Here is a 14,430-nt window from a genome sequence, read left to right as displayed (position 1 = left end):
ATTGCAAGATGATCCCTTTTCAAGCCATTTCGCAGGAAGGTCACTTTGCACGGTGCATCCGCTCAATATCAATAAAAAGAGGCTCAATATATTTTCTACATGTGAAACCGTCAGCCAGTAAATGGTAAAAGAGAAAATGGACCTTGTCACAAAATGGTAGCCCTTAAAGGTGAAGTTCATATGAAATCAATGTGGGCCGTGGACATGAACAGATAGGAACACACAAATCAACATGTTTATACCGGCCCTGAGTGGCTGAATCCAGCTCAGCAGCCAAAGAGGAGATGCACTGTATCATGCTATAAATATAGACTGATGTAAAATTAGAATGTGTGCAGTATATATTTTAATACTTTGTTTATCCGACCCCAAAACCGTAAGTGTTCAGTAGATTGTACAGACCCATTTGAGCAAAAGGCAGCATAAAAAAGCAAAAAAAAAGCAAATGAGTTTAAAGAGATAGTTCACCCAAAACTTTCAATTCCATCATCTTCTTCTCACCCTCATTTCAATCCAAACACATGCTGCACCATTTGGCACTAGGCATGACATGCTGGGAATATACTGACAAAAACTGCACAGAAGCATCAATCCTTATTTAACATTATTTAAAATAGGACTAATGTTCAAAACAGTTATTCACATGACATGACACAACACAATTTCAACAGAATTACCCGTAAAAAGCTAATACCATGGTAGGCTACAATAACAGTGATACCAAGATAATAAGTAAGTACCATGGTTTTAGAAGATTAATAATAGTAAATGGCAACAAAATTGTGTAGGCTAGGCTAATATTTCTTGTTCTATAAGTGTTTTGTGAAGGTGTTTTTTTACCAGAGTTGTGCAGTAACGACCTTCATTGTCGATAACAGGATGCATGTTTAGACTGTAGCTAAATATCCACTTCATCGACCTCTTTTCATTTTCTGAGTTGTTGTAGTTGTTGTTGTCTGTTTCACTGAGGGAGAATCCGCGCCAAACGATTCAATGTGTGTGAGGTGTCCGGTCCAAATGATTCAGTGCTTGAGTGTGCTGTCCGATTCTGAATCACAAAAACGATTCAGACCATATGATTCAGACAGGCTCCTAACAGGTTTGACTGATTCATTGCACTTTATATAAAAATATGAATCAAACGGGAAGAGCTTAGAGAAAACATGACGGCACATTATTTGACTCTCTGTTTCTCTAATGTCACTGAGGTTCTTAATCGAAGACAGGCTTGATTTTGAATTTATTGTTAAAAAATAAATATATTCCACTTTCCATCCAACGCTCATTTGCGTAATTCGTTGTTCCAAACGATTCCGTCCAAGAGTTAGCTGTTCGAATCATCCAAACCGAATTTATTCTATAATTTATCCCGATTCAGACTTGAAAAATGACAAATCAAATGACAACTCCAAATGATTGAGTGGTGAGTTAGATTTCAGAATCATAATGAATCTAAACCTTTTCAAACCGTTTTCCTTTGACAGATTCATTTATCATTGAGCTCAAAGAGTAGGCCTAATTTACGAATTGGTCAACCGTAGTTCGTTTCTGAAAAGCTGAGAGGAAATGAGACATAATTGAGCGGCAAAATATTTTTGGTTCGTAAACTGCAATCTTCAGTATTCAGTCAAGGACATGACAGCCGTCAGCCAACATACAATATTGGCATACTGGAATCATCTTTTCAAGTTGAACGACAAGATGGTGAGTAAATGATGGGATTTTCTGACCTAACGCTGATAATTGGAAAGGTAAGAAAACTTCAGAGCATTTTGAGAGTTTGAATAAAGCCTATTTATTGAGAGGGCTGTAAGCATAACGTCCAAACAGGCTGTGTTGTAAAATAGGCCTGCAGCCCTGAGCTCTGTCCCAAAGCTTGTTGCGGCAGGTGTCCGTGTGATTGATTGCATTGTTCTGTCCACATTTGTCCGATAATAGCAGTGTACTTGCTTGGGGGAAAAAAGTTAAAAATATAAAGTTTGATTCCGGACTAGGGTATGGAAGGCGTCACCTTGAGATTTTGATAAGTTTTCTCTCATGCGTTAGGTAAATAAAAGAATGTCACGTGCAACTGGTCGAATTATCCTTGTCAGTAGAACCCTGCTGATGGCCATTGACTTGAGGCCAAATTATTACATTTAATACATGCTTTGAGGCAAAATGTTTAGCTGTAGTTTTGCTTTTTACTGTTGATGTTTTCTTTTAATTTTCTTTTATTGTTTTGTTTCACAACTATCACACTTGACAATCTAACAATATAAAAGAACTAGCCTAACAGTAGGCTACAAAAATAATTTTATATTGGGAAAATACCCTACACATCCAAATTAAGTTAATTTGTAAGTATTTACTATATCTCACAAAAGTGAGTAGGCTACACCCCTCACATTTTAGCAAACATTTTAGTATATCTACTCAAGGAACAATACTATAGAAATGAAAATTGGATATATTTTAGAGTCGTCAATGTGTTGCTTGTATAGCAGTATATATTTACTGTCCTCTGAAAATAACTCAACATACAGCCATTACTATCTAAATACCTGGCAACAAAAGTGAGTACACTTGTGATACACTAAGTGATAATAGCTGTATGTCCTTTAACCATGCAAAGTCACATGTCCTATCCATCATGTTCATGTTTATGTCTGCTTGACAGTAGGGCTGAACGATTAATTGCATTTGCGATAATATTGCGATATGATTAAATGCGATTTTGTAACCGCAAAAGCTGCGATTACACTGGTCACGTGACACGCGAGAGAAAAGTAGTCTACAGATCAAGCATCAACTTGGCACGCTACGCATAGGTCTGGCATACAGGAAAGAACAGTTTATTTTTTATGTATGTGATATTGTGTTATTTATTCTCTCTCCAACAATTCTGGATCGATTCAGAGAATTTCAGAATCGAGTCTGAGCTTAGTTTTTAAACACTATGCGTGATGACGCTGCGTGTGCTTTAGAAACAACCGTATTCTGCTTGCTTCTAATCTCTCTCTCTCTCTCTCTCTCTCTCTCTCTCTCTCTCTCTCTCTCTCTCTCTCTCTCTCTCTCACACACACACACACACACACACACACGACACCGCTCGAACCTTCCGAAAAATAAGCTTTCATAAAGTTCGGGGTTTAAGCGAATTACAAGGACAGTCGCGGGCTTCATTGCACAGGTTTTGCCGCTTTGACGTTACTCTTGCTGTGCGCGGTCTTGGCCGCCGGAATTTTCCTTACAAATGCTCCACAAAGGCATTATTTATGTCTTTTGGAATGCAGTTGGCTTATATATTAAAAATATAAAAATCACTGAGAAAGCTGCTTTCATTTTAAAATACTTTGTGAAGAGTGCTCGTGCATGCGGCTGTGAGCTACTCATTGGTTAAATGTACTTGCATCTCAAAATGCTTTTGACGTGAAATTAATGTAAATACGGTCAGTTATATCTTAAACCAAACCACATTTACAATTTCAAAAGAGATATGTGCATTAGTGTGAATGCAGCTTATCGTATAGGGGGAAAATCACTCCAGCTCTTGAATGGAAAACGTTCAGACAGCCTACTTTTAAATACTGAAAGCACTCTTTGTTTATTGCTTGTAATGTTTTTTTTATTCCTCTTTATTTACTAGCTTTTATATTTTGAAGCTATATTAGTTTATAGCCCATTTAAAATTCTTAACATGTAATTGGTTTAATTAAATGTTTATATATATATAATTTAAAGTATGTATTTACACATGCAATTAAATACATTTTTAAGTGTTATTAAGATTAATAAGAAAAAAATTAGATCGGATCATGAGCTGCCTAAAGATTCCCATCCCTACTGTACAATGATTTATTGCTTTTCTTTGTCGACTAATACAGAAGGTAAAGAACTTAAAGTAATCGTATATTAAATCGCAATCGCAATATTGGTTAAAAAAATCGCAATTAGATTATTTTCCATAATCGTTCAGCCCTACTTGACAGGACCATACAAATTTGTGTATCTTACAAATTTGTGTATTAGAGCAGGTAAAATTTGTGTTTTGAGTACAATTCTCTCATACTGACCACTGGATGTTCCACATGGCATATCATGGCAAATAACTCTCTAAGGATTTGAGAATTATAATTGTTGTTCTCCACAAAGATGGCCTAAGCTGTAAGAAGATTGGTAACACCCTGAAACTGAGTTACAGTACCGGCTATTGTCATACAGAGGTTTTCCAAGATGGGTCCCACTTGAAACAGGCCTCGCAAGGGTCAATCAAAGAAGTTGAGTCCTCGTGCTGTGTGTCAGGTGCAGAAGCTGGCTTCAAAAAACAGACGCATGAGTGCTGACAGCATTGCTGTCGCAGGTCGCAGAAGCGCAAGGAAAGATTGTTAGTGCTCAGACTATACGCCGCACACTGCAACAAGTCGTTTTGCATGGCCATCGTCCCAGAAGGAAGCCTCTTGAAAGCAACCTGTCCAAGAGCATGAATTACTGGAACCATCTCCTGTGGCCTGATGAGACTAATGGCGCTTTTCCACTACACAGTACCAGCTCGCCTCGGCTCGGCTCGACTCGACTCGACTCGCCTTTGTTTGGTTTTCCACTGTGTAAAAGTTGTACCTGTACCTGCTTTCGGGTACTTTTTTTCGTACCACCTCCGGCGAGGTTCTAAGCGAGCTGAGGCGAGCTAAGGCGATACTAAAATGTGACGTGAAAACAATGCCGACTGCTGATTGGTCAGAGAGAATCGTCACTATTCACTGCGTCATCATTGCACGACCCAGATGGAGTATCCAGAATAACCCCGCCTTTTTTAAATAGTTTAGCCAGAGATAGTTACTAAACTTACTACTATTATTATGGCAACTCGGAAGAATACGCCGTGGTCAAACGAGAAGGTGCAGACATTCCTTTGTTTGGTTGCCGAAGAGAGGATCCAGCGAGAGCTTGATGGGGCAACGAGGAACGAAAGGCGTTGCTATGACGACCGGGTACTATTTGTGGCGATACTTTCTGCAATGGAAAACGGAACGAAAAGCGAGCCGAGTCGAGGCGAGCCAAGGCGAGTCGAGTCGAGTCGAGCTGGTACTGGTAATGGAAAAGAGCCATAAGATAAACTTGTTTGGCTCAGATGGTGTCCAGCATGTGTGGCGATGCCCTGGTGAGGAGTACCAAGAACATTGTGTCTTGCCTACAGTCAAGCATGGTGGTGGTAGCATCATGGTCTGGGGCTGCATGAGTGCTGCTGGTACTGGGGAGCTGAGCTTCATTGAGGGAAACATGGATACCAACATGTACTGTGACAATCTGAAGCAGAACATGATGCCCTCCCTTCAGAAACTGTGTCGAATGGCATGATAACGACCCCAAACACACCGCCAAGATGACAACTGCCTTGCTGAGGGAGCTGAAGGTGAAGGTTAAGTACTTCTCCAGACCTGATACCCTATTGAGCAGCTGTGGGGCGTCCTCAAGCAGAAGGTGGAGAAGTACTGTGTGTCTAACATCCAGCAGCTCCATGATGTCATTATGGAGGGGTGGAAGAGGATCCCAGCAACAACCTGTGCAGCTCTGGTGAACTCCATGCCTAGGAGGATTAAGGCAGTGCTAACAATGGTGCTCACACACTTTGGACACAGTTTTGACATGTTCACTTAGGGTGTACTCGCTTTGGTTGCCAGCTATTTTGACAATAATGGCTGTATGTTGAGTTATTTTCAGAGGACAGTAAATATATACTGCTATGTAAGCAACACATTGACTACTCTAAAATATAGGCTTATCCAAGTTTCATTTCTATAGTATTGTCCCTTGAGAAGATATACTAAAATGTTTGCTGAAATGTGAGGGGTGCACTCACTTTTGTGAGATACTGTGTGTGTGTGTGTGTGTGTGTGTGTGTGTGTGTGTGTGTGTGTGTGTGTGTGTGTGTGTGTGTGTGTGTGTGTGTGTGTGTGTGTGTGGTGTGTGTGTGTGTGTGTGTGTGTGTGTGTGTATCAGGGCTCCAGACTAACTTTTTTCACCTCCGTCCTGGAACCGTCCTGAAAAACAATTTGAACCGTCCTAAAGTGAATGTCAACCGTCCTAAAATAAAAATGTTGATCTACTGTAGATTTAGTCGGCTAAAATCTTATTGTATTTCATCGACTAAAAATAGACTAAAACTAAAACAATTCATTAACTAAAATATAATGGGTTTAGTTCAATTGTAATGCATTAATTTAGAATGTCTCTAAAATTCCGGAGAAAACATCTATTAACCTGTTTATATGAATGATTTTAAAGTTTGAACATGCAAGATACAGATTTAACTACTGTGATTTAAAAAAATATCTTAAAATTAAATAAAACCACTTTTCCTAAAGTAGAACAGTCTTCTTTTCCATGAATGATTTATGCATTCTTTATAACTACTTGCATACATCATTCTTTATTATATCAAGCAGCAGACATATTTATTTGTATGAATTAAATATAGTGAATCCTTATTAAAGCTATTAACGAGGAGTGAATGCTTTTCTCTTTCCAATCCAATTGCACTGATGCACATCCGATAGACTCACAACTTTTTAAGACATAACCAACATAGTTTGTGAATACTCTCCAAAACGGACATTTCGACATAATGTTGTGTGTATTTGTCCATTCAGACACAAAAGAGAGCTCAATTCAGTACTCGCGCGCTGTATAGGTGTCTATGTGCATGGCTGCACGCTTCGGGTCGGGTGTGTGCGCACAGAAAACCGTACCGAATAGAGCTCTTTATTTGCGTCGTCACTCTTATTCAGATCTATATGTCTGCTCTACTCATTCTCCCAGACGTTTACATTTTTTAACGTTTCATGAGACATGCAGCGCATGTACAAATGTGCGCATCTACCACACACGCAGGACATCAGTTCTGACTGGATCGCTTCCCAAATCGTCACTATCTAAAATTTTTGTCTAGTTTTTATTCGTTGAATAAAATGTCAATAGAATTTTGTCATAGGTTTTGTCATTCAAAACTAGTTTTTATTTAGTTACCGTCTCGTTTTCGTCTGTGAAAAAATGTCGTTGATGAAAATAAACGAAATTAACACTGCACCAATAACAGGGACTGTCCCCAGAAAACGTGAAAGTCTGGTCACCCTAAATTAAACCGACAAAGAAAAAAGACCACAAATATATTGAAATCTAAATGTATGCTTTAGCTAACATACACACACATAGCCGGGGTAGCGCCCGTTAGCTAGCTAACGTTAGTAAGTTAGTAGCAAGCAGTTAGCAGCAAGCAGTTAGCAGACTGTTTCAATCCAATGATGGAGGAGATGCAGGGCCGTCTTGGTGCTCGATCTGTTTTACCTTACCGTTGTGTAACCAGCGCAACATATTTGCGATGTCATTTAAGCCATTTGATAGATGTACCGCGGAACAAATCTCCGGGTGAGTAGCTGGCCAGTGATATTAACTATAGTAACGTTAACAGCATGAAGACGCGCTCCTTTGTAGTCAGCACTTGGTCAGTTTATTTTGGCATTTTCTAAGTAAGTTTGCCTAATAGGCTAGTAATAAATGAACACGCATACAAAAATGTCTTTCGTCCTGTAGGCGTCCTGGAAAATATTTCTGTTCGTCCTAAACACATTTTCTATCGTCCCCAACAGAGTTTTTTTTCCCTCACAAAAGCACGCATCGAGGGTGCATGTCGGCCGCAAAGGGGGTACTCACAATCACCCTTCTGAAACCTGAAATGACAAATGGGACACCCAACAGTCTTGTGCACGTGGCGGTCATTGTAAATCCCCAAGACCACATATGACATGCGCCCTTGATGCACAAAGCTCCGCTGCAGACTTCTGAACGTGACTGTCCCAAATGGCATACTTCATGTATGAAGCTTTCAGTGTTAGTTTCCCGGAAGTTGCCAGCTTATGCAACACGTGGGGTAAGTTGAAACTTACGCATGGATTATACAACCAGCCCCAAGGTCAAAAAGGAGGAAAAAGGAATACCTACAAAAAGCTTACATTTCTTCAATTGGCCCAGCGTTATAAGTCTCTTCAAAACATAAAGCGATTCAACCGTTGGGTTAAACGATCAACATGAGAAGTTCATCAAGTGTTTTGGAAAGGCAGTGAGTCTGTCTAACAGTGTTTACACATCATAGATAGCCGAATAAGGGATTGGTCTCAGTTCATCAGGGCTAGATGAGGTTTATACTCCCCAGTCCTTCAGATTCTACTCACTTTCACTGTCCACTCCCCTTTGAATGTCAGCGATCACTTACAGTTATTTATGAACGTGTCTCTATTCAACCTCTTACGAAATGACACAAGCCATAAATTGCTACTGTATTTGTAGTGACGGAAAAAGGTTTGTGGATGCCTGTCATGGAGATTAATTTATTTTATCGGTCCCAAAGGAGAGTTTATGTTGAATTATTTTGGTTTGAAGTGGGGTTTTTTTTGGCTAGATTTTGATGCACACTATCTACACATGCCAATGTTAGGCCTACGTTTTGTATTTAATATATATATATATATATATATATATATATATATATATATATATATATAATATATATTATATCCTGAAAAAAAAATACATAACTGTTTTCAACATTGATAATAATAATAAATGTTTCTTTAGCTGCAAATCAGAATGATTTCTGATCATGTGACTTACGACTGGAGTAATGGTGCTGACATTTCAGCTTTGCATCACAGGAATAAATTACATTTTAAAAATATATTAAAGTAGAAAACAGATGTTTTAAATTGTAATACTATTTCACAATATTACTGTTTTTTTTTTTTTAAATCAGCCTTGGTGAGCATAAGATACTTCTTTTAAAAACATTAAAAATCTTACTGATCCCAAACTTTTGAACGGCAGTTTATCAAGTCAAGTCACCTTTATTTATATAGTGTTTTTACAATGCAGATCGTGTCAAAGCAGCTTTACAGAGATAACAGGAAAGTAATGTTGTAATACTATTGTTAAATATAAAATTAAATGTTTTCCTCTTGCCAACGAACGAACAGTGTATGAATATGATTCAGGCAGCATTACAGGTCAGAAGTCAGATTGGAACGGAACATTATATTATGCAGTTCCTCTTTTTGACGAGTTTGTTGAGGATCAGTGTCGATGGTGTCAGGGATGGTACAGGAGCCAGACTGGTGGTAAGTGAAGTGGTTTTATTTCACAGGTTTTGCAGGAGCAGACAGAGATATGGTGAGTATGAAGAAATAAGGATCAGTGAAGGGTTTTAACAGGGAAACTGTTAAACCAGTACTGTGGAGGAAGGTTGAGTCTGTATGTGACGTCGTTCAGCTGCCTCTGTATGGTGAATGGACCGATGTATCGAGGACTCAGCTTACGGCAAGGCAGGCGGAGGCGAATATCCCGAGTCGAAAGCCACACCTTCTGTCCTGGCTGATACTGAGGAGTTTCCAAGCCCCGACGATCAGCTAGGTCCTTATGCCTCCGCACTGCCTGCTGGAGATGCATGTGAGCCGAGTCCCATTCCCTCTCGCTCTGATGGAACCAGTAATCAACAGCTGGAACCTGGGAGGGCACACCCGACCAAGGGAAGAGAGGAGGTTGATAGCCCAGGACACACTGAAAGGGGGTGAGCCCAGTGGTTGACTGCCGAAGGGAGTTCTGGGCGTATTCCACCCAGGAAAGGAACTGGCTCCAGCCGTCCTGGTACTGGTGGTAGTAGGTCCTCAGGTAACGTCCGATCTCCTGGATCTTCCGCTCAGTCTGGCCGTTAGTCTGAGGGTGGTATCCAGAAGACAAGCTGACTGTAACCCCGAGGAGTTTGAAGAATGCTTGCCACACTCTAGAAATGAACTGCGGACCTCTGTCCGAGACAATGTCTTCGGGAATTCCGAAGTTCCGAAATACATGATTAAAGAGGGTCTCAGCGGCCTCGAATGCAGTAGGAAGTCCTGGTAGGAGAATCAGCTTGCAGGCTTTAGAAAAGCGATCCACAACTACGAATACACGTGTGGTTGTCGGATCGGGGCAGGTCAGTCATGAAGTCCACTCCAATATGAGACCATGGACGCTGGGGAATAGGCAGTGGCACGAGCTTGCCCTCCGGGAGTTTTCTGGGGGTGTTGGTAACGGCGCTGACTGAGCAACCCTTGACGTACCTGGACACATCCTGGGCGATGGACGGCCACCAGTACCGGTTACTGAGGAGCGAGAGGGTACGCCTGCTACCTGGATGTCCAGAGCCCGGAGTGGTGTGAGCGGAGTCCAGAAGAGCGGTACGAAGGTGGCGAGGAACGAAGACGTGCCCTTCTGGACCTCCCGGCGGAGCGGGATGGAGATCGTTCTCATCGGCTAACGGCCATCTGTCGATATCCCAGATGATTTGGTTGACGAATACGGCTGGAGGGAGAATGGATTCCGGAGCGTTTTCTTCACAGGGAGGACTATGGATTCGGGAAAGAGCATCAGCTCTGCAATTCTTGATGCCAGGACGGTAAGATACGAGGAAATAAAAGCGAGTGAAGAAGAGGGCCCATCGAGCTTGGCGCGGATTCAGTCTCTTTGCTTCTCTGAGGTATTCCAAGTTGCGATGATCTGTGATGGCGTGAAACTGATGATTAGCTCCCTCTAGCCAGTGCCTCCACTCCTCCAAAGTCAACTTGATGGCGAGCAGCTCACGATTGCCGATATCGTAATTCCGCTCCGCCGGGGACAGCTTCTTTGAGAAGAAGGCACATGGATGGAGTTTGGGAGGATCACCCTGCCGCTGTGAGAGTGCCGCTCCAACCCCGGTTGAGGACGCGTCCACCTCGACGACAAAGGGAATCTCGGTATCCGGATGAACCAGGATTGGAGCGTTTTGAAAGGCTTCTTTGAGGTGCTGAAAGGCGATTGTGGCTTCTGGGGACAAGGACAGAGACTTGGGCCGGCCCTGGAGTTAAGAAGTGAGGCGAGCACTGAAGTGACTGTAGTTCTTGATGAATCTCCGATAGAAGTTAACGAATCCTAGAAACCGCTGCAGATCCTTCACTGTTGAAGGAAGTGGCCAGTTCTAAATAACTTCCACCTTCCTCTGGTCCATCCCCACTCCAAACTGATCAATGACATAGCCCAGGAACTGGACTGAGGCGGTGTGAAACTCGCACTTCTCCAGCTTGAGGTACAGTTGGTGGGCTCTTAGTTTCTCCAGGACCAGAGAGACGTGACATTGATGTTCAGATAGAGATGATGAGTAGATGAGAATATCCGCTATGTAGACGACCACGAACCTGTTGAAATACTCTCTGAAGACCTCGTTCATGTACCCCTGGAAGACAGCTGGAGCGTTAGACAGTCCGAAGGGAGTGACCCGGTATTCATATTGAGCAGAGGGCGTGAGGAAAGCAGTCTTCCACTCATCGCCTCGACGAATTCGGATCAGGTTGTATGCACTGCGTAAATCGAGTTTAGAGAAGATGCGGGCTCCACGCAGCTGCTCCAGAGCTGCTGGGACCAGAGGAAGGGGATAGCTGAACTTGACAGTTTGAGAGTTGAGGTGACTGTAATCTATGCACGGCCTCAAGCCTCAGTCCTTCTTGGCCACGAAGAAGAAGCTGGAAGCGGCAGGGGACGTGGATGGTCGAATGTATTCTTGCTTGAGGGCTTCCTCCACATACTTCTCCATGGCCTTCTGCTCCGGGATGGACAGAGGGTAGACACGACCTTTAGACAGAGTGGCTCCAGGTAGCAGGTCGATAGCGCAGTCCCATGGCCGATGAGGTTGTAGTTTGGTTGCCAGTTGCTTGCGGAACACATCCTTGAACGCCCTGTACTCTGCGGGAATCTCCACCTGGTGTTGGTTCTCTGGACTCTCAATGGACGTGGAACAAACGGGAAACTCGGGGCTTCCCTCGGAAGATGAAGAACTCTGATGAAATCTTTTTACCGTCGATATGCAGTAAGGGAAGCAGTTCTCACCCCAACAAAGGACCTCCCTGGACGTCCAGTCGATGAGGTGGTAGTTTGGTTGCCAGTTACTTGCTTAACACATCCTGGAACGCCCTGTACTCTGCGGGAATCTCCACCTGGTGTTGGATCTCTGGACTCTCAATGGACGTGGAACAAACGGGAAACTCGGGGCTTCCCTCGGAAGATGAAGAACTCTGATTAAATCTTTTTACCGTCGATATGCAGGAAGGGAAGCAGTTCTCACCCCAACGAAGGACCTCCCCGGATGTCAAGTCGATGGTGGGTTGGTGTTGGACCATCCAAGGGCGTCCCAGGATGAGCTCAGCAGTGGACTCCTCCAGCACCATGAAGGAGATCTCCTCCATGTGAAGGGAGCCGACGCAGAGCTTCAGTGTGGGGGTGACATAGCGAATTCGACCTCGACCCGGCGGTTTACCTTGAATGGTTTGAACTCGAAGATCTTGGAGATTTCGTTGTTTACGGATGTTCAGTTTCTTAAGGAGTTGCGTGGATATGAAGTTCCCCGTGGAAACAGAGTCGAGGAGGGCTTGTGCTGAGACGCATACATGAGAGGTTAATAGGTAGACAGTAGTACGATTCAGAGGTGCTAACTTGGGAGGAATATGAATAGTGCTTACCGCTGGGCGTTGAGGTCGAACAGGGCAGGTGCTGATGAGATGTTTATCACCGCCACAGTACAAGCAGAGTTGATGTTGAAAGCAACTCTGCCGCTCAGAAGACGAAAGATGAGTGGAGTCTACTTGCATAGGCTCGGGTGCTGGAGGAGCGCATGATTGAGCCGGGGGCGGAGGACATACAGCGGAAGCAGGGTTATTGCAGACAGACAAATGTTGGGACACCCGAATGGTTCTCTGAATGAGACTTTCAATTCCAATGGAATTTTCAAACACCACGATCAGCTGGCGGATGTCGGGGTTGAGACCATGAAAAAAGCTGTTATCAGAGCGGTTTCATTCCAGCCGCTCGATGCCGCCAATGTACGAAACTGGAGTGCATAACAGGTTACTGAGGACGCTCCTTGACGGAGATTGAACAGCTGATCGTGCCCGGAGAGATCAGATGCTGTCTGACCAAACACTTCCTTGAAATGCTGCACAAAGTCCGATAGAGATTTCACTACAGGAGAATTCGAATTCCACAAATACTGTGCCCATTGGAGCGCTCGACCGGATAACAGGGAGATAATAAAGGCCACACGGGCTGAATTGTTCGAAAACTGGTGAGCTTGCATCTGGAAGTAAAGGGAGGTTTGAAGGAGGAAACCGCTGCAGTCCTCCGCCTCTCCGGTGAATGTCGCTGGTCGGGCCATGGGACTCGCAGAGGCAGCTGACAAAGCAGCGGATGTTTGCGGAAGTAAGTGCTGGCGTGCCGAGTGGATTATATCTTCGGAGACGGCGGGTGGATCGGTAGGTGTTGAGGAAAGTAGCGTTTGGCAAACTGCCCGGACGAGTTCAGCAAACGGATCGCGGGATAGATTCTCCACGGGCTCCACTGAATGCTGCATGCTTGGTCTGGTCTTCTGTCACGGATGGTACAGGAGTCAGACTGGTGGTAAGTTTTATTTCACAGGTTTTGCAGAAGCAGACATAGATATGGTGAGTATGAAGACAGATGATACTTTGAATGTCTGTACTTTTGAGTCTCTTTTGCAGATGCAGGCGAAGGATCCCAGGAACGGATGAAGACAGAAGACGGAAGACTGATGATGAAGGCTGAAGGCAAGGCTTGTATAAGGTCCAACGGAAGGCAGGTAAGTAGCGGGTAAGTATTGTGGGAGAGTCTGTGGGTCATGTATAGACGAGACCAGACAATAAGTGTGTGAAAGGGAGCTAAATATAAAGGGAGGTGTAATGATGATGTGCAGGTGATGGTGATCAGTATTCAGGTGATAGTGAACGAGAGGGAGGAGTGAGTGAATGAGTGGGAGGAGTGAGTGAAGCTGGTGGAATCCTAACAGATGGCTGTCGTGTCGATGAGGCCTTCACAGGTGAGAGTCTAGTTGACACAAGCTCTGCTGACACTTCAGGGATGCGTTGTGGTCGTGTCTAGGTGCAGGTCCACCATCTGATCTGGATACAGCCTGGATCCGGCTGATTACATCATGCGTTGTGGTCGTGTCTAGGCGCAGGTCCACCATCTGATCTGGATTCGGCCTGTATCCAGCTGATTACAATAAACCTTGGAAAAAACAGAAAGAATAAAATTAGCGTAGATGCCATTCTTTTTACGATGTAGCGAGTACATCAGGTGTTATAGGAAGAGTTCCCAGTTCCGGCTGACCTCATTTATGCAGCCTAATAATCATCTAACTGATTTGAATAATAGGAATGTATACTGTTCTATGTTTATGCCAGGTTGAAGAGATGTGTTTTTAATCTAGATTTAAACTGACAGAGTGTGTCTGCTTCCCAGATAATGTTAGGAAGACTGTTCCAAAGTTTAGGTGCTAAATAGGAAAAGGATGTACCGCCAGCAGTCGATTTTGATATTCTAGGT

At 43.3% G+C, this 14,430-nt stretch overlaps 1 long non-coding RNA gene across 1 annotated transcript in view; it reads left to right on the top strand.

Moving 5' to 3' along the window:
- Positions 1-1,429: 1,429 nt before the first annotated feature.
- LOC143735886 (uncharacterized) overlaps positions 1,430-14,430 on the top strand; it is a 60,512-nt gene continuing 47,511 nt past the window's right edge. Inside the window, exons 1-2 of the long non-coding RNA XR_013203326.1 lie at positions 1,430-1,704; positions 7,648-7,906. This is a non-coding gene — a long non-coding RNA (uncharacterized LOC143735886). The remainder of the gene's footprint in view (positions 1,705-7,647; positions 7,907-14,430) is intronic.

The sequence above is a fragment of the Siphateles boraxobius genome, unplaced genomic scaffold (assembly GCF_051911475.1).
Source record: "Siphateles boraxobius isolate OS27281-9 unplaced genomic scaffold, OSU_SipBor_1 13, whole genome shotgun sequence".
In the NCBI taxonomy this organism is placed as follows: Eukaryota; Metazoa; Chordata; class Actinopteri; order Cypriniformes; family Leuciscidae; genus Siphateles; species Siphateles boraxobius.
The sequence above is the reverse complement of the archived record's forward strand: the minus strand, read 5'-3'. Positions and strand labels throughout refer to the sequence as shown.